The following is a 25,791-nucleotide window of genomic DNA, read 5'->3' on the forward strand; positions in this document are numbered from 1 at the left end:
GGTTGTGGCGTCTACCATCTTCAATGCCAAGGTTCATGCTTTCCTAAGCATTGGGCCGAGGTTCTTTTCATCAATCTTATCGATTTAGTTCTTTCTTTCTTTCTTCTTCCATTCGTTGTGGGTTCTTGAGATATCTTTCTCTTTGGATTCACATCATTTGGTATTAGAGCTTTGGTTTTTCTAAATCGATTTTATTATCCTTTTTCTTTTGTGCTTGAATCGTTGTTTATTTTTTTCAACATTATCTACTTATCGTTATCATCTCAATCTTAGTGAGTTTTTAGTCATCTTGTTGCTATCAAAAAAAAAAAGAGGCCTAAATTCAAAAAAAAAAAAAAGGAAAAAAATATTTTCAGCAAAAAAAAGGGCCAAAAATTTAAAAGAAAAGAAAAAAAGGTGGGTATAGAGAATTGTTATTTCTACACTTACATTTTCCAATCCTGCATTTCTCTTTAAAGTCTTGCCTAGTATACTTGCGTTTTTCAATTCCGTATCTTTCTTTAAAGTCTTGCCTAGTATACTCCGCATCTCTTTAAAGTCTTGCCTAGTATACTTACGTTTTCCAATTCCATATTTTCTTTAAAGTCTTGCCTAGTATACTCCGCATCTCTTTTTCTAGCATACTTGCGTTTTCCAATTTCGTATCTTTCTGTAAAGCCTTGCCTAGAATACTCTGCATTTCCTTTAAAGTCTTGCCTAGTATACTTGTGTTTTCCAATTCCGTATCTTTCTTTAAATTCTTGCCTAGTATACTCCGCATCTCTTTAAAGTCTTACCTAATATACTTGCGTTTTCCAATTCCATATTTTCTTTAAAGTCTTGCCTAGTATACTCCGCATCTCTTTTAAAGTCTTGCGTAGTATACTCCACATCTCTTTTAATGTCTTGCCTAGTATACTTGCGTTTTCCAATTTCGTATCTTTCTTTAAAGTCTTGCCTATATTTAATTTAGGCAAATTTCCTTTCAGTCCTTAATATCAGTTTTCAATTCTGTAACTTGTATTTTTATATCCATTCCTATCTTTTATCCTAATATCCTTGGGAGTTTAAATTAGTCAACGAACGCTTATAGGGAAATTGCCACAATTCTAAGTTCTTTAAAGAGCTAACATTAGTGAGTTGAGTGATTGAGTGTCAACATATTGCATTAATGGCGATAAGTGGAGAGGAAGCAAGACCAAGAGAAACACTTGAACAACGAGCCTTGAGACAACACTTGGAACGCATGGAAATCAGATTCAATCAAATCCTCGACAGATTAGAGAGACAAGATACTGTAATTTCAGGATTGCAAAATAGCCATGTGGGTAGAGTTCCTACATGAAATTCAAGGCAATATAACCGTGATGACCACAATGATGACGATGATGATAATGGCGTATCTGAGAACATTGATGATAGAGTTTCTAGTGGCAGATCTGGTCATGCTAGAATTAGTGGTAGAAGAGGAAGAATGAATGATTATGTTGATAGAAACTTGGGAAATATCAAGATGAAGATTCCTTCATTTCAAGGCAAAAGCGATCCATACATATATTTGGAGTGGGAAAAGAAAGTTGAATTAGTGTTTGATTGTCACAACTACTCTGAAGAGAAGAAGGTAAAACTAACTGCTGTTAAATTTATTGATTATGTTATTATTTGGTGGGATTAAATTATTCTAAGTAGGAGAAGAAACAACGAGAGACCCGTTGGCACTTGGGAAGAGATGAAATCTATTATGTGAAAGAGGTTCGTGCCATCACATTACTATCAAAATTTTTACCAACTGCTACAAAGTCTAACCCAAGGATCCAAAAATATGGAGGAATATCACAAGGAGATGGAGATTGCCATGATTCGAGCCAATGTGGAGGAGAACTGAGAAGCAACCATGGAAAGATTTTTACAAGGTTTGAATTCAGAAATTGCAAATGTAGTGGAGTTGCAACATTATGTTTGTCACGCCCCAGAGGAGTCTCTGTCCGAAGAAATTTCAACAGCATCTCTCCTGTACGGCGGACAATATGAAACTTTCTACATATCACATATACATCAGCCACAGGCGGCTGGAATGATAACAAAAAAAAATAAAAACAAACACCACGCAGTTTATAAAGATATTCAGCCTCTGGCTGTCACAACCACGCAGTTAATAATAGTAATCAATAACAATAGGACTCTGACTCGAAATCCACCCTACTCCACTACACTCGTAAAGCTCAAATCCAACGAACTCACCTCTTCTGCCGTCCAGGCAGGCACGTAGTAGAATGAAATCCAATATCATATCAAAAATCCATCAAAAGATATCACTCCATACAATATCCATAGGAAAAATCCAAAGACAATACTAAAACAAAGTCTGATATAGAAAAAGACCAAAATAAAACAAATAACGAACTAGTAGAGAACTGGCTCTACGTGCAGATGGGGGGCCAGCGACTGGAACTGCTCCGGACAGCCTCAACCTGAAAATATCAACAATGGAGGCGGGGTGAGTCCAACACTCAGCAGGTACAACTGATATGCATAATAAAACAAATAACAGACAACACTAATCATGCGTCTCCTGAATACGAAAAGGAATAAATGCAACTGAAACGAAATCAGGAGATAACTGTACTAACCGGAATCAAGGTACAAAGGTAACAGGTCGTCAGACCGAAGAAAATCATAATCCTGTATGCATGTCAATCAAATGCATCCATACAAATGCAGCATATAAGTGCAGCAATCACAACAATAAAATGCAATAAATGCATATGGTGACCGTGCACTCGGACATCACTGCTCCTGACAGTGACTGAGTGGACGGAATGCTGTCGGAGTACTCCTGTCCTCTGGCCCCAAATCATAAATGGGGGAGCTCAATGCTCTCATCTCCCGGTACACAATGACGGGGAGGAAAAATCTCTGCCGGCTACCACGCTGAGTCTCCTGACCAACGGAGCCAAACAGAGTCCACCATCTGCCGGCTACCACGCTGCTACCCTAAATGCCAACGGAGCCAAACAGAGCGGAACTGACTGCCGGCTACCACGCTGAGTCACCTGACCAACGGAGCCAAACAGCAGAACCGCCACACACCAGCCAGATATACAACTAATCCATGGGTGGTGTGTGCAGTACATGTAACTGGCGATGGGCTCAACCATAGTGGAGCCGACAATCACACAACATGCAAACATGATGCATGATACTAAGCATGACAATCTCATGAATAGCATAGCAAGATCCATACATAAATAAAAGGTGTACCACAAGTCAATGTATCAGATGGAAGGTACACAAACAGATAGGGTATCATATAAACCCTAGGTCCTGAACATGATGTATCACATGGTTGGGTCACTACCGAAAGCATGTATGGTCAGATAAATAACAACATGCAGTGCATAATAAATAAACAAACAACATGTAACCGATCATGTAGTGACCAACCGAATCAAATGGAAAGACAATTCTTGCTATATGTTAAACACTTTATCATGCATATCAAAAGACATAAGTCAAAGTACCCGCCTCCAAATGGAAAGAATCGTATCCGGTCCAAACTCGGCATCAAGATGCTCGTCTCGCGTCAAAGTCCTGTGTCAATCACATAATTTTATTTAGCTAATTACATATATAGCAAATAGCTAAATAAGATTCCCAACCCTATTTAGGGTAACCCCTAATCAAAGTACGATCACTAACTAACCAATTACATATATTCCAACTCTTAAAGAAATCTGTTACACATCCATATTAACCCAACATCTAGATTAAACTAACCTTAACAGCTTCCTCCTTAAAACCCTCAGCTGAACCAAGATCAGCCGCAGCAGATTGAAATCCCTAATCTGCCATATAAACCAAATCCACACAATTATCAATTCCTCCACAATAGAATCTGAGAACAGAATCACAACCTACCTCCAATCCAGATCAATGAGAGAAAGAAGAATTCGATATCCGAAAACTGGTACTGTGGCGCTGCCCAAAGCCAGGACCCGTGTGTTCTTGCCGATAAACAGAGAGATAGATTGGTGCTAGGCTCGCGGCATCTTCGGCCTGGAAGGTCGGAGGAAAAATCGACGATGCTAGGGCACAAAGGAAAGTGGCAGTCAACAATAAGGCAGGGGAAAAGAGGGCCTCGGCTCCGTGCTCCTTGCTCTGGTCCAAAACCAATCCGAGTAGAGACATGGCGGTGAGAAACTGAGAACAGAAGGGAGAAGCAACCTCACCCTCGGCAGTGGCACGCAAAGGAAAATTAGGGCAGAGGGAAGATGGTTGTCGGCGCTAGGGTTTCCTTGGCCGAGGGCTTGTACCCGGAAAAAGGCGGCGTCGGCCCGGGGTCGGCACTGCTTCGCGCGGTGTCGGCTGTGGCGGCGGCTCGGGAAGGAAATGGAGGAAGAGGAAGAGGAAGAAACCGCTCGGCGATTAGGGCTCGGAGGAGGGCGTCGGGCGCGCGGGGGAAGAAGGAGAAGTCGGGCACGGTTTCGGCGTCGAGGGAAAGAAATAAATAAAAAGAAAAAGGAAAAGAAAAGGAAAAGAAAATAACTTTTCCTCACTTAAATGGGTAGCCTAAACAGGCTTTTCCGAGCCCCGTTTTCATCCCCGTTAACTCGTCCATACGAGCTCCGAAAAATTCCCGAAAAATTTCCAAAAATTCCGAAAAATTCCCTTATCATTATTCCTCATTTTTCCGGTATTTTACATTCTCCCCCACTAATAAAAATTTGGTCCCCAAATTTCGTTATCTACCATCAGCAAGTACTAATAACAGGTAAAGAGTATAAATGCTGAACGGTAAACTAAATCACATACCTCAAGTGAAAAGATGGGGATATCGAGCTCGGATAGTATCCTCGAGCTCCCAGGTAACCTCCTTATCCGAATGATGCTGTCATACGACTTTAACCAGTCGGATAGTCTTGTTCCACAACTGACGCTCCTTCCGGTCCAAACTTCGTACCGGAACCTCCTCATAAGTGACGTCAGACTGAACTGGAACTGAGACACCTATCAACACATATATCAGATCGGGTACGTATCTCCTCAGCGTAGATACGTGGAATACGGCGTGAACGCCTGCCAAGGATGGCAATAGTGCCAACTGATAAGCTACTGCTCCAATCCTTTCCGAGATCTGGAAAGGTCCAATGTATCGCGGAGCTAGCTTACCTCTGAGGTCAATCTCTTCACCCCTTTCATAGGGGAAACTCGCAGAAATACCTAGTCGCAAATGGAGAACTCTAAAGGTCTCTGTCTCCGGTCAGCATAACACTTCTGGCAGTCTTATGCCTCTGACATCCTCTGTCTGATAATATGGACCAACTCTGCCTCATGCTGAGCTCTATGAGGTCCCAACAACTGGGCCTCAGAGATTCTCGTCCTGATCGACAACTGAGCAACTATGGTAAAAAGAATACCCTGCTCTGTCGGTCCCTGCTCCTCAAGGTTTAACTCAGAGAAATCCTGAATCAAATCTGTGACCACAACCCGGTGGCAAGATAAAGTCCCTCTGGACTTCTGGCTAAGTGCATCGACAACCACATTAGCTTTTCCCAGGTGATAGCAAATGGTACAATCATAATCCTTCAGGAACTCCATCTATCTCCTCGGTCGAAGATTAAGTTCCTTCTGAGTGAACAGATGTTTGAGACTCCGATGGTCAGTGAGAATCTCAATGTAATATCATACAGGTACTGCCGCCAAATCTTCAGGCAAAAATAATAGCAGTCAACTCCAGATCATGAACTGAGTATTTTCTTCTCAGGCTCCCCCAACTATCAAGAAGCATATAAGAATACTCTACCGTGCTGCATCAGAACAGCACTCATACCCTGTAGAAACGCGTCGGTGTAGAGGACAAATCCGTCCTCTCCAGAAAGTAAAAACCAAAAATCGAAGCCAACACTAGTCTCTGCTTCAGCTCCTAGAAGCTGGTCTTGTCATCCTCAGTCCAAGTGAACTTCACGCCTTTCCAGGTCAGGCGTGTCAGTGACATAGCAATCCGTGAGAAACCCTCAACGTATCTCCGGAAATATCGGCCAAACAAAGGAGGTTGCAAGCCTCTTCTATTGACTCCGTCTACTCCCGACGGTAACAATCTCGATCTCATGTGGAACCACGGTATACTTCTATTGGTGACCGTGTGGCTCAAACATCTCACATAAAACAATCCAAACCAGCACTACTGATAATCACATATAGATGTTCTCGTCGAATCATCTCTAGATCTATGCAAAGGTAGTGTACTTGACATCACCTCGGATCCGTAATAGATCACAACATCGTCCACAAAGATAATGGAAACCTATCCAAACATCCTCGACATACTAGGATCATCGAGTCCCTGAAAACATCTAAGGCACTGTAAGCCTCTATGGCAAAAACCAAAACACATAATGTCCGTATCACAGACATTCCTATCCATAGGATCTCCAATAATAAATCAAAAAAAAAATCTGATCATCAATAACATAAATCACCAAAGAATAAATCCTCCAGAGTGAGAGCAACGCTCCATCACAGGAAACACCACATATGTGGGAGCAACGCTCTACCACAAGAAATCTTCAACATGTGGGAGCAACACTCCACCACAAATAATCTGAAATATGTATCTGTAATAAATATAGGAGCAATGCTCCGCTACCAGCAATCCGTGATATGTGGGAGCAACGCTCCACCACAAAACAATACCCAAGTACCCCAAGGCACCTAACTATCCAGCTAGAGACTGTACAAGATCTCTCTACCACAATTCGCTGTGGTTAGCCTAGGATATAACAACCTAGTAACTAATCAAATCCATCATCAATTCTATCAGCATCCTAGTGGGTCATCCACTGATAGGAAAATTAGTTGATGAGTTAATTCAACAAATGACATAATGCAGTCACTCCACATTCTGCATTCAGTATAAGTAGAATCATCATACTGCTACCAATGTATACACCTAGCACACATGCTCACACAACATATGTATGATCAACAAAATCCTCCAATTATTATACACCAAACATACTCACACCTCAGGTATATTCAGTATGATACCTCCAACAATACATACCGAACACGTGTGCAAAATCAATGTAGGTAAAATCAATAATACACCTCAAACAACACCCACATGACATATCTTCACCTATGCCCAGAGTATAACCAACATATACTTCCAATAAAGCATACTAAACTCAGGTGCACGGTCACAAATCAAACATATCAAAAAGTTACCTCAGATACCACACCAAACACATATGTACATATCCCAACTCAGATTAAATCGACAAAATGCCTCCATCAAAACACCACCGATGTACTTATACTACATCTCGGATTTAATCAACAAGATATCTTCAATAATACATCCAGATACATACACCGAACTACATATCTATAATCCACTAGGAACCTTCAAACCATATCAGAACATGGTTACATATACTACTTGCAAATGGACAGTCTACCACAGGACTCCTACAACACATAACAATCATAATATACATCCAATATAGACATGCAAAATCAGCATACCAGCTCAATCAAAGAGACCAACCTTATGCTACCAACACTCATGGGTTACGGGTATATCTAAACAAAATTCATGCATATGTATCAAGCATGAATACATCAATCAAAAGCAACCCAAAATAAAGCAGCCTAATCATCCAGTAACATCCCTGCTCTAGGTTCAAAGGAACTGGTATCGGAACAAGAAAGATATACACACCATGGTATAACATTGCAAGTCAATATCATAGACTACCAAGACTATATCTAATGGGAAAAAAAAAATTTTATCATCATAAATCTAAATGTACTCTCCCAGAATACACTAGTAACGATTATATCCGATAAGTGTTAAGCAAATTGCTCTACACTTCCTTACATCAGTGGGGTCACATATCCCAATGCACCCTCTAAGTTATCCCACCAGGTATATACAGTCCACGGTCAAAGTCTTCACGGACTAGGATACATCGATCCTCTAAACCAATCCAAGCCGATAATGATATATGGCTAAATCAGTCCTTTCCACGTCAGTACAAAACATGTACTCAAATGTGCTCTAAATACATAACTAAGCACAAATAACCTAAAGGTTTGAACCTCTAAAAATAGAGTATGGCAATCCTTTACTGATCAACCAACAAAAACTAAATCATTCATCTACTAACTAATCAAAAATACCTTAATCCTCCACAAGCAACTAAGGTATATCCAACCACATAATACCATATGCATAAATGTGTACGACCCAAAAGATAAAGTCAGAATTCAAGATCATCAAGACACTCTCATTTTTATCCTCAAAAATATCAACCCACATAATATCAGATGAATCAGTCTCTACTCCACATGAGAGCAAGTTAGCATTCAAAACATTAAATCATTATTTATCCACATAGCCCAATATCAGAGAAAGCAAATATCAATTTTATCATCCTGTTAATTAACCACAACTAACCAGATATATTAAAATCTCATGGGCACACTCAACCGTAAACTCTCTAGCACCCGATTAACAATCTAATCACCAACTATAAACATCAAACCTGTGAATATCATACATGACACTCACTATGTCACCATCAACAACAACCCAAATAATAGATCATCAAAATAGTTATCCACTAATAGATCATCAAACAACCACATAACATTTACTCTCATAAATCATTAGAAATCAACACATCACAATATCTGATCTTCCAATATCGCTCAACCTTAAATCATTCTCAACAATGATCAAACATGATAACCCCCAATGACCAATTCCCATCGTATCGGGTACCCTAATATCCAAAAGGTATGAGTATAAAAAACTCTACTGGCTAAGTCAACAGGAGTCTATAGGTATCATCCACTACCCAGCTAAAAATAGCAGAGGCTGGTATGTGCCTCCATCCCCTATGAGTAGTAACAGAAGCTAAAACTACTGATGGTATGATAAGAAAAATCACCAGAGACTATAATCCTTGATCTTTATTAAGGTCAACCATGTTCAATGACTAACCATCACATGTAATATGTGCTACTACAACCAAACAGGTACTACATAAAGAATGCTAATACCTATCATAAACTATAAAATTAAACATCATACCTATATGCCGTCTAGAGATGTTCCATCGCTGTCCAGTCCCCAAAATGACCTCGGAATTCCGTACGAGAAAAACAAACACCGGAAATCCATATAAATCCAAAACGGAAGTCCATAACATAATCGAAACGGACAAATCCGTGCAACCGAAAATAACTGCCCACACCAATATGTCTCGCAACTAGGGTTAGTATAAAAATATCCAAAATACCAAAAGCAAGTATCACACCCTGCTCTGATACCAATGAATTGGTATCAGATAAATCTCGAAAATCCAATACACGGAAATCAAACAAATATCACCAAACTTTGGCGCTCTGATACCATATCAATTGGTATCAGGTTATATCAACTATCCGAAATACGAAAACAAAGATCGTAAAACTTAAGCTCTCAAAAATCCAGAACACATAGCAAGTATCGTATACCTGCTCTGATACCACTAAATTGTCACGCCCCAGAGGAGTCTCTGTCCGAAGAAATTTCGACAGCATCTCCCCTATACGGCGGACAATATGAAACTTTCTACATATCACATATACATCAGCCACAGGCGGCTGGAATGATAACAAAAAAAAATAAAAACAAACACCACGCAGTTTATAAAGATATTCAGCCTCTGGCTGTCACAACCACGCAGTTAATAATAGTAATCAATAACAATAGGACTCTGACTCGAAATCCACCCTACTCCACTACACTCGTAAAGCTCAAATCCAACGAACTCACCTCTTCTGCCGTCCAGGCAGGCACGTAGTAGAATGAAATCCAATATCATATCAAAAATCCATCAAAAGATATCACTCCATACAATATCCATAGGAAAAATCCAAAGACAATACTAAAACAAAGTCTGATATAGAAAAAGACCAAAATAAAACAAATAACGAACTAGTAGAGAACTGGCTCTACGTGCAGATGGGGGGCCAACGACCTCAACCTGAAAATATCAACAATGGAGGCGGGTGAGTCCAACACTCAGCAGAACTGATATGCATAATAAAACAAATAACGACAACACTAATCATAGTCTCCTGAATACGAAAAGGAATAAATGCAACTGAAACGAAATCAGGAGATAACTGTACTAACCGGAATCAAGGTACAAAGGTAACAGGTCGTCAGACCGAAGAAAATCATAATCCTGTATGCATGTCAATCAAATGCATCCATACAAATGCAGCATATAAGTGCAGCAATCACAACAATAAAATGCAATAAATGCATATGGTGACCGTGCACTCGGACATCACTGCTCCTGACAGTGACTGAGTGGACGGAATGCTGTCGGAGTACTCCTGTCTTCTGGCCCCAAATCATAAATGGGGGAGCTCAATGCTCTCATCTCCCGGTACACAACGACGGGGAGGAAAAATCTCTGCCGGCTACCACGCTGAGTCTCCTGACCAACGGAGCCAAACAGAGTCCACCATCTACCGGCTACCACGCTGCTACCCTAAATGCCAACGGAGCCAAACAGAGTGGAACTGACTGCCTCCTCAGACCAACGGAGCCAAACAGCAGAACCGCCACACACCAGCCAGATATACAACTAATCCATGGGTGGTGTGTGCAGTACATGTAACTGGCGATGGGCTCAACCATAGTGGAGCCGACAATCGCACAGCATGCAAACATGATGCATGATACTAAGCATGACAATCTCATGAATAGCATAGCAAGATCCATACATAAATAAAAGGTGTATCACAAGTCAATGTATCAGATGGAAGGTACACAAACAGATAGGGTATCATATAAACCCTAGGTCCTGAACATGATGTATCATATGGTTGGGTCACTACCGAAAGCATGTATGGTCAGATAAATAACAACATGCAGTGCATAATAAATAAACAAACAACATGTAACCGATCATGTAGTGACCACCCGAATCAAATGGAAACACAATTCTTGCTATATGTTAAACACTTTATCATGCATATCAAAAGACATAAGTCAAAGTACCCGCCTCCAAATGGAAAGAATCGTATCCGGTCCAAACTCGGCATCAAGATGCTCGTCTCGCGTCAAAGTCCTGTGTCAATCACATAATTTTATTTAGCTAATTACATATATAGCAAATAGCTAAATAAGATTCCCAACCCTATTTAGGGTAACCCCTAATCAAAGTACGATCACTAACTAACCAATTACATAGATTCCAACTCTTAAAGAAATCTGTTACACATCCATATTAACCCAACATCTAGATTAAACTAACCTTAACAGCTTCCTCCTTAAAACCCTCAGCTGAACCAAGATCAGCCGCAGCAGATTGAAATCCCTAATCTGCCATATAAACCAAATCCACACAATTATCAATTCCTCCACAATAGAATCTGAGAACAGAATCACAACCTACCTCCAATCCAGATCAATGAGAGAAAGAAGAATTCGATATCCGAAAACTGGTACTGTGGCGCTGCCCAAAGCCAGGACCCGTGTGTTCTTGCCGATAAACAGAGAGATAGATTGGTGCTAGGCTCGCGGCAACTTCGGCCTGGAAGGTCGGAGGAAAAATCGACGATGCTAGGGCACAAAGGAAAGTGGCAGTCAACAATAAGGCAGGGGGAAAGAGGGCCTCGGCTCCGTGCTCCTTGCTCTGGTCCAAAACCAATCCGAGTAGAGACATGGCGGTGAGAAACTGAGAACAGAAGGGAGAAGCAACCTCACCCTCGGCAGTGGCACGCAAAGGAAAATTGGGGCAGAGGGAAGATAGTGGTCGGCGCTAGGGTTTCCTTGGCCGAGGGCTTGTACGCGGAAAAAGGCGGCGTCGGCGCGGGGTCGGCACTGCTTCGCGCGGTGTCGGCTGTGGCGGCGACTCGGGAAGGAAATGGAGGAAGAGGAAGAGGAAGAAACCGCTCGGCGATTAGGGCTCGGAGGAGGGCGTCGGGCGCGCGGGGGAAGAAGGAGAAGTCGGGCACGGTTTCGGCGTCGAGGGAAAGAAATAAATAAAAAGAAAAAGGAAAAGAAAAGGAAAAGAAAATAACTTTTCCTCACTTAAATGGGTAGCCTAAACAGGCTTTTCCGAGCCCCGTTTTCATCCCCGTTAACTCGTCCATACGAGCTCCGAAAAATTCCCGAAAAATTTCCAAAAATTCCGAAAAATTCCCTTATCATTATTCCTCATTTTTCCGGTATTTTACAATGTTGAGTTGGAAGATATGGTGCATATGTCCATTAAAGTTGAACGGCAACTCAAAAGGAAGGGTTCAATCAAGCATGGTCAAAATTCATCCACTTGGAAATCTAGTTGGAACAGAAAAGATGATAAATTGACATCAAAGAGTAAGACCGAGTTTTTGAAGAATAAAGATGCTGGTTCTCCATTGGTCAAAGGTAAAGAACCTATCCAATCTTCAAGAAATAGAGATATTAAATGCTTTAAATGTTTGGGAAGAGGACATATTGCTTCACAATGTCCAAACAAAAGAATTATGCTTTTGAAAGAAAATGGTGATATTGAAACTGAGAGTGAGTCCGAAGATGATAATGTCATGCCACCATTGATGGGAAGTGATGTAGAAGAGTATCCCATCGAAGGTGAAGCCCTTGTCACTAGGCGTGCTCTAAATGTGCAAGTGAAGGAAGAAAATGAAGAACAACGAGAAAACATATTTCATACCCGTTGCCACATCAAAAACAAGGTATGTTGTATGATTATAGATAGAGGAAGTTGCACTAATGTTGCTAGTACTATCTTGGTTGAGAAATTATGCTTACCTACCACTAAACATCCTAGACCTTATAAACTACAATGGTTGAATGATTGCGGGGAAGTTAAGGCCACTAAGCAAGTGTTGGTTTCATTATCCATTGGTAGGTATCATGATGATGTTCATTGTGATGTAGTACCAATGCATGCAAGTCATTTGCTTTTAGGTAGACTATGGCAATTTGATAGGAGGGTCATGCATGATGGTTTCACAAATAAATATTCTTTCAAGATGCATGGTAAACTTGTAACTCTTATACCATTAACTTCTAAGCAAGTATATGAAGATCAATTGAGGATAAAAAAAGAGAGTGAAAAATTAAAAGATTGTGAGAGAAAAAAAAAATGAAAAAGAAAAGGAGTGTGAGAAAAGAAAAAGTGAGGATGAGAGTAGTGAAAAAAAGTATGAAAAAGAAACAAAAAAAATAGAGCAAGAGAGTAAAAAAGGGAGCTTTTATGCAAAAGAAAGAGAGGTTAAGAGAGCTTTTTATTCTCAATAGTCGATGATTGTACTTTTGTACAAGGAGGTTTATTTCAACACTAACAATCTTAACCCTTCTTTGCCTAGTGTTGTTAAATCTCTTCTGCAGGAATTTGATGATGTCTTTCCTGAAGAAGTTCCTGATGGATTGCCACCACTTAGGGAAATAGAGCACCAAATTGACTTCATCCCAGGAGCAGTCATTCCTAATCAACCAGCCTATAGGAGCAATCCTATGGAGATGAAGGAGCTTTAAAAGCAAGTTGAAGAGTTGATGAGAAAAGGGTATGCCCGAGAAAGTTTGAGTCCTTGTTCAGTTCATGTTTTGCTTGTGCCTAAGAAGGATGGAACTTGGAGAATGTGCGTTGATTGCAAGGCTATCAACAAAATTATGGTAAAGTATCGTCATCCTATTCCTAGATTAGATGATATGCTAGATGAACTATATGGTTCTTGCATTTTTTCTAAAATTGATTTGAAGTCTGGCTATCATCAAATTCGCATGCGTGAGGGAGATGAATGGAAAACTGCTTTTAAGACTAGGTATGGTTTGTACGAATGGTTAGTCATGCCATTTGGGCTAACTAATGCACCTAGTACATTCATGAGATTAATGAACCATATTTTGCGTGCTTATATTGAAAACTTTGTTGTACTATATTTTGATGACATCTTGATTTATAGTAAGAATTTAGATGAGCATGTCGATCATTTACAAAAAGTTCTACTTGTTTTGCGAAATGAAAAATTGTATGCTAACCTTCAAAAATGTTCTTTTTGCACTAGTCAAATAGAGTTTCTTGGTTATATTGTTAGTGCTAAGGGAATAGCAGTTGATGAAGAAAAGGTTAAGGCAATTCGTGAGTGGCCGACACCAAAAATGATAACTGAGGTACGTAGCTTTCACGGATTGGCAAGTTTTTATAGGAGGTTTGTTAAAAATTTTAGTTCTATAGCTGCACCTTTAACTGAAGTTGTTAAAAAGAATGTTGGATTTCATTGGGATAGTGGACAAGTTTCAGCTTCTAACTTAAGGAGAAGCTAAGTTCTGTACCATTACTTACATTACCTAACTTTGCTAAAACTTTCGAAATTGAGTGTGATGCATCAGGAATAGGTATTGGAGCTGTGCTAATACAAGAAGGTCGACCTCTTGCTTATTTTAGTGAGAAACTCAGTGGAGCAGCTTTGAACTATCCAACTTATGACAAGGAGATGTATGTATTGGTGAGGGCTTTAGAGACTTGGCACCATTACTTGCGGCCCAAAGAGTTTGTCATTCACACTGACCATGAATCGTTGAAGCATTTGAAGAGCCAAAGTAAGTTGAATAGACGTCATGCAAAATGGGTGGAGTTTATTGAATCATTCCCTTATGTGATCAAATATAAACAAGGTATGGAAAACATTGTTGCAGATGCTTTGTCTCGAAGGTATACCTTGATCTCTACTTTGAACACTAAATTGTTAGGATTTGAATACATTAAAGATCTATATTCTAATGATCCTGACTTTTAAATATGTTTGATGTTTGTGAACATGCTGCATTTGGGAAGTTTTATAGGCATGAGGGATTTCTTTTCAGAGTGAATAGGTTGTGTGCCCCTAATTGTTCATTAAGAGAATTATTAATCCAAGAAGCTCATGGTGAGGGACTAATGGGACATTTTAGAGTAAGAAAAACTCTAGAAGGTTGGTAGAGAATTTCTTTTGGCCACACATGAAACGAGATGTAGTCAAGTTTTATGAGAAGTGTATTACATGTAGGCAAGCGAAATCTAGATCTTTACCTCATGGATTGTATACACCATTACCAATTCCTAGTGAACCTTGGATTGATATTTCCATGGACTTTGTTCTAGGACTACCAAGGTCTAAACGAGGTATGGATTCCATTTTTGTCGTTGTGGACAAATTTTCTAAAATGGCTCATTTTATTCCTTGTAAGAAAACAGATGATGATAACCATATTGCGGATCTATTTTTTAGGGAGATTGTCCGGCTTCATAGAGTACCGAGGAGCATAGTTTCAGATCATGATGCAAAGTTCCTAAGCTACTTTTGACAATATGGGGAAAATTGGGAACAAAGCTTTTGTTTTCTATAGCTTGTCATCCACAAACAGATGGACAAACTAAGGTAGTAAATCGAACTTTATCTACTTTATTAAGAGCTATCATTCAAAAGAATTTAAAAGGTTAGGAAGATTGTTTAGCACATGTTGAATTTGCTTATAATAGATCTGTGCATTCTACTACTAATTTTTTCACCTTTTGAAGTGGTATTGGTTTCAACCCTTTAACTCCTTTAGATTTGTCACCTTTGCCTGTCTCTTAGCATGCTAGTTTAGATGGTACCAGAAAAGTTGAGTTTGTGAGGCAACTGCATGAAAAAGTTTGATTGCAAATTGAAAAGAGAACTGAACAATATGCTACGCAAGCCAACAGGGGATGAAAGAAAGTGATCTTTGAACCCAAAGATTGGGTTTGGGTTCATATGAGGAAGGAAAGATTCCCTACTAAACGTCGTACTAAGTTGGATCCACGAGGAGAAGGCCCATTTCAAGTCATTGCTAGAATCAATGATAATGCATACAAGCTTGACTTACCAGCTGAGTATAATGTGAGTGCTACGTTTAATGTTTTTGATCTTTCTCTCTTTGATGTAGGTGATCAAGATTCGAGGACAAATCCTTTTGGGGAAAGGGGGAATGATGGAGTCAAAGAAAGAGAGCAACAAGCTAACGATATAGATCATGGTCAACTCACTCTAGATGTTAATGATGATCCATTATGCATTAATGGAGGCTCAATTACAAGGGATAAGGCTAGAAAGATGAAGGAAGCACTTAATGTACTAATTGAAGATTTGAAGGCCAAAGCTTCCATTGAAGAAGGTTTGACCAAAAGCAAGTCATTCGGCATAGTCAACCTAATTCAAGCCTTAGATGAGCTTAATTAGCACTTAGGTCTCATGTCTATATAGTAGGGATTTGTAGGCTTAATTTAGACTCAATTTCTACTTTTATTTGGGTTGTAATAAAGCCATAAGCTTAAAATAGCTTAGTAGTCTACATAGGCCTTTACTAATGAGCTTTCTTTTGACCTTTTAGGATTTTTTGGTCACCTTATAGCTATAAATAAAGGGGGTGACGGTCACACATGTATCATTGACATATTTTTCAATCTAAAGCACGGTGAGGCTCTCACTTGTTGGTTCTTCATTGAATTAGAACTTATCAAGGCATTTCCTTGTGGTGTTCGAAGACTTATCAACCTCCATCCCAAGGTTGTGGCATCTACCATCTTCTATACCAAGGTTCATGCTTTCCTAAGCATTGGGTCGAGGTTCTTTTCATCAATCTTATCGATTTAGTTCTTTCTTTCTTTCTTCTTCCTTTCGCTGTGGGTTCTTGAGATATCTTTCTCTTTGGATTCACATCAGTATCTCTCACCTACAGTATAAGTAGCTTCGATAATACATGTTACGATATGTTTTAAGCATATTGCATGTTATGATATGCTTATTGCATGTTAAAGGAGATGGATGTTATCATATGTAAGATGCTCTCTAAAGTTTTGGGATTAAGAGCAAGTTTAGATCATCTTGATTTACTTCCCATTAAGTTTTGGGATTAAGAAGTATAATCAAGTGCCTAAATTGTTTCCCTATAAGTATGGGGGAATTAAGCGCATATAAGGTGTTTGGTTAAATGCCAAGCAAGTGCAAGTACAAGAAATTAATAGTTAAAGGAAAGTATTTTACTTTAGAAAGGCATGCACTGGACACAAGGTCCATGGGCGCTCCTAGATTGCCCCTAGCTCCTAGACCGCCTAGTAGTACTTTGATAGGTTTGGGATTAGCTACTTCAGATCTTATTAAAGATGCGCACAAAGTGGTACAATGCAGGACCCAAGCAAAAGATTATTATTTTCACTAGTTATGTAATATAATGTTTTCAAAATTCATGTTAGCCTAGTGGAAGTATCCCTAGGGTTGAGGACCTGAGTTATAAAGCACAGTATTGAGGAACTCTCTAATAAGCCAAGATTCCAATTTTCATTACATTATCAGCATGTTTTTAAGTTGATGTTTGTATGATAAACCTGTTTGAAAATACATTCCATGCACAAATTTCTGAATTATGCGTTTTAGCGTGAGTTGCTATCAAGTGCATGTTTGTGTTTTTCCTAAGCAGTTTTAAAAGTATGTTTGCATTGTTATATTTTCCTCAAGCAAATTTGAAAAACATGTCCTCTTTTAATGCATCATTTTGTGAGTAGATGGTACTTACTAAGCATCCGCTTATAGATTTTCATTTCCTTATACTACAGATAAAGGAAAAGGAAAGCTTGAGTAGGAGGAGGCAGCAGGAGCAGTGTTTGTGTGTGTGTGTGTGTGACGGAACAATGGAAGGAGATCGGAGAACTTGTAATTGTGTGGAACATGTTAGAACTTTAGTATTTTCTTCTCTCCATTTTACATAAAATATTGTCATTAATTGTTTAGGATGAATTTATTGGTCGGGTAGAATTTAGTGTGGCAAGGATAGGTGAAAAAGGGGAGAATAAGCTCTTTTGGTAGAGCAGGGTGTGACTTCACACGGCCCGTGGCACGGTTGTGCGGGTTCACGCGACCTCCCATTGCTTCCCCTCGGCCAAAGTGACACTGTTGTGTGGAATCACACGATCGTGCACCTCTTCTCCTCAGCCAAGGTGACATGGCCGTGTGGAATCACACGGCCGTGCACCTCCTCCTCTCGGCCAAAGCCACATGGTCGTGTGGATTCACACAGTTGTGTCTCTTTTCCTCTCGGCCAAAGTGACATGGCCGTGTGAGTTCACACGGGTGTGCCCCTCTTTTCCTTTGCTAAGGGTCACAACCGTGTGACTCTTACACTCATGCCCTGCGCCAGCCGGGAGTTCACTACCTGTCAGGGCCACTCGGTCCAGACCTGTTATAAGCTTTTAACTCCATTTCAGCTCTGCTTGGCTGTAAGTCATGTCCTACTAGTCGTAACAAGTTAGAATAGATCTATGGACTGAGCAGCATATGATAGGTAAGAATGCCGAAATTTAGAATGAACGAGAAAAGGGTAATGTTTGTCTTGTAAGTTAAGGTTAGTAGAAGGGCGGGCGTTACAGTTTTGGTATCAGAGCCAAGTTCCATCCTTTCGTCACACACCTCAAGCATTGATCCTGTAGCTTTCAAGTAAGAAATTACCACTTTCATAACTTTTATGCATCTAGTTTTGTTATGATTATTAAGAATCCTTGTTAAGATTTAGCATGCTTATACATGAAAATGCTATTAAGTGCTAATGACAGAAAGTAAGAATGAGAGCATTCTTATACATGAAAGTGCTAATAATAGTAAATAAGAATAATGACAGGCTGACGAAATATCTCACTGGTTGGTCTATGGATATGTAGAACCGCAAATGGTTACGATGCTATCTGGTAATAGTGGACAGATTGTCCAAGTCTACTCATTTTCTAGCTATCAAAACAGCTTACTCCATAGAACAGCTAGTGTAAATGTATGTTAAAGAGGTTATCAGATTGCATGGAGTTCCCAAAATTATAATTTCTGATAGAGATGGTCGCTTTACTTCAAACTTCTAAGAGTGTGTTCAGAGAGCTCTTGGCACTAAGTTACGGTTTAGCATAGCATTTCATCCTCAAACTGATGGACAAATAGAACAAGTAAATCAAGTTTTGGAGGATATGCTACGGGCTTGTGCCTTAGATTTCAAAGGGAGCATACAATAATAGCTATCAAGCTACTATCGAAATGGCACCCTATGAGGCTCTATATGGGACGAGATGTAGATCTTCTATCTGTTGGTATGAAAGTGGTGGAAAGAAAGAAATGAGACTTCAGATAGATCTTATCGAAGACACCACCAAAGCTATCCAGAACATTCGCCAGAGGATAGAAATTACTTAGAATCGGCTGAAGAGCTATGCGGATGTGCGTCGTAGACCACTAGAATTTGATGTTGAGTACTCAGTGTTTCTCAAAGTAGCTCCTATGAAAGGAGTGATGCGGTTTGGAAAGAAGGGAAAGTTGAGTCCACGTTATGTGGGGCCATACCTGATCACCAGAAGTGTTGCAAAGTAGCTTATAAGCTGGAACAACCTCAGGAAATGTCAGTCATCCATAATGTATTCCATGTCTCAATGCTGGAGAAGCATGTTCCCAATACAAATCAAGTGATTGATCCATAGATGGTATAAGTTCAAGAGGACCTCAGTTATGAAAATTAACCTATTCAGATAATAGATCGAGGAGTTAAGAAGGTGAGGAACAAAGAGATACCATTAGTGAAAGTACTGTGGCAAAGTTAACGATATGAAGAGGCAACATGGGAACGCGAGGACGATATTAGACAGAAGTATCCACACTTGTTCTAAGTTCGAGGATGAACTTTTTATAAGGTATGGGGAATTGTAACACTCATAAATTTCCTCTATTCTAAAAGAGCAAAAAGAAATAGAAGAAAAGAAAAGAAATAAAAAATATATTCATAAATGGCCCGAGCTAGGATTTGAACCCGAGACCTCTTAGTTTAGAATGGTTTAAGTAGCCATTAGGTGGTGGTAAAACATCACATGAGCAATATGAAGCAATTCATTATATGTAGATTATATGTGAAGAGATGCTCCAACTTTCACTTAGTATAAAAGGGGATGGATGAGATCAAAACCTAAATTTTCATCTCCTCATCTCCTCTAGCCGAAACTTCTCCTTCCTCCTTTCAAGGTTCGGCCAAGAACCCTAGGGCTCCAAGTCTTAAGGCTTTCCAAGGGGAGAATCTAAGGAGAGGGTCTCTCCCAAGGACGTAGTCCGCGTGAGGGAGGGTGGCGTGGAGTTTAACTCATTCAAGAGAGAGGATTGTCTTTCCTACACCTTATAATAGTAAGATCTAGAGAAAAGAAGTAAGTGTCCCTCACCTGCAGTATGAGTAGCATCGATAATACATGTTACGATATGTTTTAGGCATGTTGCATGTTATGATATGCTTATTGCATGTTAAAGGAGATAGATGCTATGATATTTAAGATGCCCTCTAAAGTTTTGGGATTAAGAGCATGTTTAGATCATCTTAATTTGCTTCCCATTAAGTTTTGGGACTAAGAAGTATAATCAAGTGCTTAAATTGCTTCCTAAGTATGGGGGAATTAAGCGCACATAAAGTGTTTGGTTAAATGCTAAGCAAGTGTAAGTACAAGAAATTAATAGTTAAAGGAAAGTATTTTACTTTAGAAAGGCATGTACTGGATACAAGGTCCATGGGTGGGCTCCTAGATCGCCCCTAGGCTCTTTAGACCGCCTAGTAGTACCTTGATAGGTTCGGGATTAGCTACCTCAAATCTTATTAAGGATGTGCGCAAAGTGGTACAACCCAAGCAAGTGATTATTATTTTCACTAGTTATGTAATATAATGTTTTCAAAATTCATTGTTTGCCTAGTGGAAGCATCCTTAGGGTTGAGGACCTGAGTTATAAAGCGTAGTATTGGGGAACTCTCTAATAAACTAAGATTCTGATTTTCATTACATTATCAGCATGTTTTTAAGTTGATGTTTGCATGATAAACCTATTTGAAAATACATGTCATGCACATATTTCTGAATTATGCGTTTTAGCGTGAGTTGCTATCAAGTGCATGTTTGTGTTTTACCTAAGCAATTTTAAAAGCATGTTTGCATTGTTGTATTTTCCTCAAGCAGTTTTGAAAAGCATGTCCAGTTCTAATACATCATTTGGTGAGTAGATGGTACTTACTAAGCATCCACTTATAGATTTGTATTTCCTTATAATACAGATAAAGGAAAAGGAAAGCTTGAGTAGGAGGAGGCAGCAGGAGCAGTGTTTGTGTGCGTGTGTCTGACAGAACAATGGAAGGAGATCGGAGAACTTGTAATTGTGTGGAACATGTTAGAACTTTAGTATTTTCTTATCTCTGTTTTACATAAAATACTGTCATTAATTGTTTAGGATGAATTTATTGGTTTGGCAGAATTTTAAGTGGCAAGGATAGGTGAAAAAGGGGAGAATAAGCTCTTTTAGTAGAGCAGGGTGTGACTTCACACGACCCGTGACACAGTCGTGCGGGTTCACATGGCCTCCTATTGCTTCCCCTCGGCCAAGGTGACACGGTCGTGTAGAATCACACGGGCGTGCACCTCTTCTCCTCAGCCAAGGTGACACGGCCGTGTGGAATCACACGACCGTACACCTCCTCCTCTCGGCCAAAGCCACACGGTCTTGTGAATTCACACGGCTGTGTCTCTTTTCCTCTCGGTCAAAGTGGCACGGCCATGTGAGTTCACACGACCATGCCCCTCTTTTCCTCTGCTAAGGGTCACGGCCGTGTGACCCTTACACGGTCGTGCCCTGTGCCAGCCGGGAGTTCACTACCTATCAGGGCCACTCAGTCCAGACCCGTTAGAAGCTTTTAACTCCATTTCGGCTCTACTTGGCTGCAAGTCATGTCCTACTAGTCGTAACAAGTTAGAATAGATCTATGGACTAAACAACATATGATAGGTAAGAATGCCGAAATTTAGAATGAACGAGAAAAGGGTAACGTTTGTCCTATAAGTTAAGGTTAGTAGAAGGGCGGGCGTTACAGTTTTGGTATCAGAGCCAAGTTCCAACCTTCCGTCACACACCTCAAGCATTGATCCTGTAGCTTCCAAGTAAGAAATTACCGTTTTCATAACTTTTATGCATCTAGTTTTGTTATGATTATTAAGAATCCTTGTTAAGATTTAGCATGCTTATACATGAAAATGCTATTAAGTGCTAATGATAGAAAGTAAGAATGAGAGCATGCTTATACGTGAAGTACTAATAATAGTAAATAAGAATGACGATAGGTTGACGAAATATCTTACTGGTTTGTCTATGGATATGTATAATCACAAATGGTTACAATGCTATCTGGGTAATAGTGGACAGATTGACCAAGTCTGCTCATTTCTAGCTATAAAAGCAACTTACTCCATAGAACAACTAGCATAAATGTATGTTAAAGAGGTTATCAAATTGCATGGAGTTCCCAAAATCATAATTTCTGATAGAGATGGTCGCTTTACTTCACACTTCTGGGAGTGTGTTCAAAGAGCTCTTGGCACTAAGTTACGGTTTAGCACAGCATTTCATCCTCAAACTGATGGGCAAATAGAACAAGTAAATCAAGTTCTGGAGGATATGCTACGGGCTTATGCCTTAGATTTCAAAGGGAGCTGGTGCCGATACCTATGCTTAGCAGAATTCGAATATAATAATAGCTATCAAGCTACTATCGGAATGGCACTCTACGAGGCTCTATATGGGAGGAGATGTAGATCTTCTATCTGTTGGCGTAAAAGTGGTGGAAAGAAAGAAATGGGACTCCAGATAGATCTTATCGAAGACACCACCAAAGCTATCCAGAACATTCGCCAGAGGATAGAAATTACTCAGAGCCTGCAGAAGAGCTATGCGGATGTACGTCGTAAACCACTAGAATTTGATGTTGGGGACTCAGTGTTTCTCAAAGTAGCTCCTATGAAAGGAGTGATGCGATTTGGAAAGAAGGGAAAGTTGAGTCCACGTTATGTGGGGTCATACCTGATCACCAGAAGGGTTGCAAAGTAGCTTATAAGCTGGAACTATCTAAGGAAATGTCAGTCATCCATAATGTATTCCATGTCTCAATGCTGAAGAAGCATGTTCCCAATATAAATCAAGTAATTGATCCACAGACGGTACAAGTTCAAGAGGACCTCAGTTATGAAAGTCGACTTATTCAGATAATAGATCGAGGAGTTAAGAAGCTGAGGAACAAATAGATACCGTTAGTGAAAGTACTGTGGCAAAGTCAACGATATGAAGAGGCAACATGGGAACGCGAGGATGATATGAGACAGAAGTAACCACAATTGTTCTAAGTTTGATGATGAACTTTTTATAAGGTATGGGGAATTATAACACTCGTAAATTTCATCTATTCTAAAATAGCAAAAAGAAATAGAAGAAGAGACAAGAAATAAAAAATATATTCATAATGGCCCGGGCTAGGATTTGAACTCGAGACCTCTTTGTTGAGATTGGTTTAAGTAGCCATTAGGTGGTGGTAAAGAATCACATGAGCAATATGAAGCAATTCATTATATGTAGATTATATGTGAAGAGATGCTCCAACTTCCACTTAGTATAAAAGGGGATGGATGAGATCAAAACCTAAATTTTCATCTCCTCTTCTCCTCTAGCCGAAACTTCTCCTTCCTCCTTTCAAGGTTCGGCCAAGAACCCTGGGGCTCCAAGTCTTAAGGCTTTCCAAGGGCAGAATTTAAGGAGAGGGTCTCTCCCAAGGACGTAGTCTGCGTGAGGGAGGGTGGCAAGGAGTTTAAAGCGTGCAAGAGAGAGGATTGTCTTTCCTACACCTTATAGTAGTAAGATCTAGTGAAAAGAAGTAAGTATCCCTCACCTGCAGTATGAGTAGCTTTGATAATACATGTTGCGATATGTTTTAAGCGTGTTGCATGTTATGATATGCTTATTGCATGTTAAAGGAGATAGATGCTATGATATGTAAGATGCCCTCTAAAGTTTTGGGATTAAGAGCATGTTTAGATCATCTTGATTTGCTTCCCATTAAGTTTAGGGACTTAGAAGTATAATCAAGTGCCTAAATTGCTTCCCTAATTATGGGGGAATTAAGCGCACATAAAGTGTTTGGTTAAATGCCAAGCAAGTGCAAGTGCAAGTACAAGAAATTAATAGTTAAAGGAAAGTATTTTACTTTAGAAAGGTATGTACTGGACACAAGGTCAATGGTGGGCTCCTAGATCGCCCCTAGGCTCCTAGACCGCCTAGTAGTACCTTGATAGGTTTGGGATTAGCTACCTCAAATCTTATTAAGGATGCGCGCAAGGTGGTACAATGTCGGGCCCAAGCAAGTGATTATTATTTTCACTAGTTATGTAATATAATGTTTTCAAAATTCATTGTTTGCCTAGTGGAAGCGTCCTTAGGGTTGAGGACCTGAGTTATAAAGCGCAGTATTGAGGAGATCTCTATTAAATCAAGATTCCGATTTTCATTACATTATCAACATGTTTTTAAGTTGATGTTTGCATGATAAACCTATTTGAAAATACATGTCATGCACATATTTCTGAATTATGTATTTTAGCGTGAGTTGCTATCAAGTGCATGTTTGTGTTTACCTAAGCTGTTTTAAAAGCATGTTTGCATTGTTGTATTTTCCTCAAGCAGTTTTGAAAAGCATGTCCTTTTTTAATGCATCATTTTGTGAGTAGATGGTACTTACTAAGCATCCACTTATAGATTTGCATTTTCTTATACTACAGATAAAGGAAAAGGAAAGCTTGAGTAGGAGGAGGCAGCAGGAGCAGTGTTTGTGTGCGTGTGTGTGATGGAACAATGGAAGGAGATCGGAGAACTTGTAATTGTGTGGAACATGTTAGAAATTTAGTATTTTATTCTCTCCGTTTTACATAAAATACTGTCATTAATTGTTTAGGATGAATTTATTGGTTTGGCAGAATTTATAGTGGCAAAGATAGGTGAAAAAGGGGAGAATAAGCTATTTTGGTAGAGCAAGGTGTGACTTCGCACGACCCATAGCATGACCGTGCGGGTTCACACGGCCTCCCATTGCTTCCCCTCGGCCAAGGTGACATGGTCCGTGTGGAATGACACGACCGTGCACCTCTTCTCCTCGACCAAGGTGACATGGCCTTGTGGAATCACACGACCGTGCACCTCCTCCTCTCGGCCAAAGCCACATGGCCGTGTGGATTCACACGACCGTGTCTCTTTTCCTCTCGGCCAAAGTGACATGGTCATGTGAGTTCACACGGTTGTGCCCCTCTTTTCCTCTGCTAAGGGTCACGGCCGTGTGACCCTTACGCGGTCGTGCCCTGCGCCAGCCAAGAGTTCACTACCCGTCAGGGCCATTCGGTCCAGACCTGTTAGAAGCTTTTAACTCCCTTTTGGCTCTGCTTGGATGCAAGTCATATCCTACTAGTCGTAACAAGTTAAAATAGATCTATGGACTAAGCAGCATATGATAGGTAAGAATGCCGAAATTTAGAATGAACGAGAAAAGGGTAACGTTTGTCCTGTAAGTTAAGGTTAGTAGAAGGGCGGGCATTACATTTGGTTCGCATGCTCTACTTGTACCTGCAATCAAAGCTATACCCTTCTCGATCGATTGAGCATTAATTTGTTCTTGTAATTCAAATTTAGAAAATAATTCAACAAGTTTAACTAAAGATAAACCCTTGGATACCTTGTAAGCATCTACCATGGATGCCCACAAGGTATTTCTCGGAAAAGGATTGAGTGAATACCTGATTATGTCTCTGTTTTCCACGTTTTGTCTAATTGCTTGGAGATCTTGAGGAGGTCTTAGATGCATCCATGCAATTGGCTTGCCATTTCACCCTCCTGTAATTTTTATATTATAGAATTTATTAAAAATGAGATCCCTCT

At 39.9% G+C, this 25,791-nt stretch overlaps 2 long non-coding RNA genes across 2 annotated transcripts; both read right to left on the minus strand.

Moving 5' to 3' along the window:
• Positions 1-3,544: 3,544 nt before the first annotated feature.
• On the minus strand, positions 3,545-4,503 carry LOC122025372. The gene is made up of 3 exons (XR_006123680.1): positions 3,898-4,503; positions 3,757-3,824; positions 3,545-3,570 (listed from the first exon to the last, which is right to left on the minus strand). It is a non-coding gene; the product is annotated as an uncharacterized LOC122025372 (long non-coding RNA).
• Positions 4,504-11,088: 6,585 nt separating this feature from the next.
• On the minus strand, positions 11,089-11,542 carry LOC122025464. Its single transcript, XR_006123722.1, has 3 exons — positions 11,442-11,542; positions 11,301-11,368; positions 11,089-11,114 (listed from the first exon to the last, which is right to left on the minus strand). It is a non-coding gene; the product is annotated as an uncharacterized LOC122025464 (long non-coding RNA).
• Between the last annotated feature and the right edge of the window lie 14,249 nt (positions 11,543-25,791).

This window comes from Zingiber officinale, chromosome 9B (assembly GCF_018446385.1).
Source record: "Zingiber officinale cultivar Zhangliang chromosome 9B, Zo_v1.1, whole genome shotgun sequence".
NCBI lineage: Eukaryota > Viridiplantae > Streptophyta > Magnoliopsida > Zingiberales > Zingiberaceae > Zingiber > Zingiber officinale.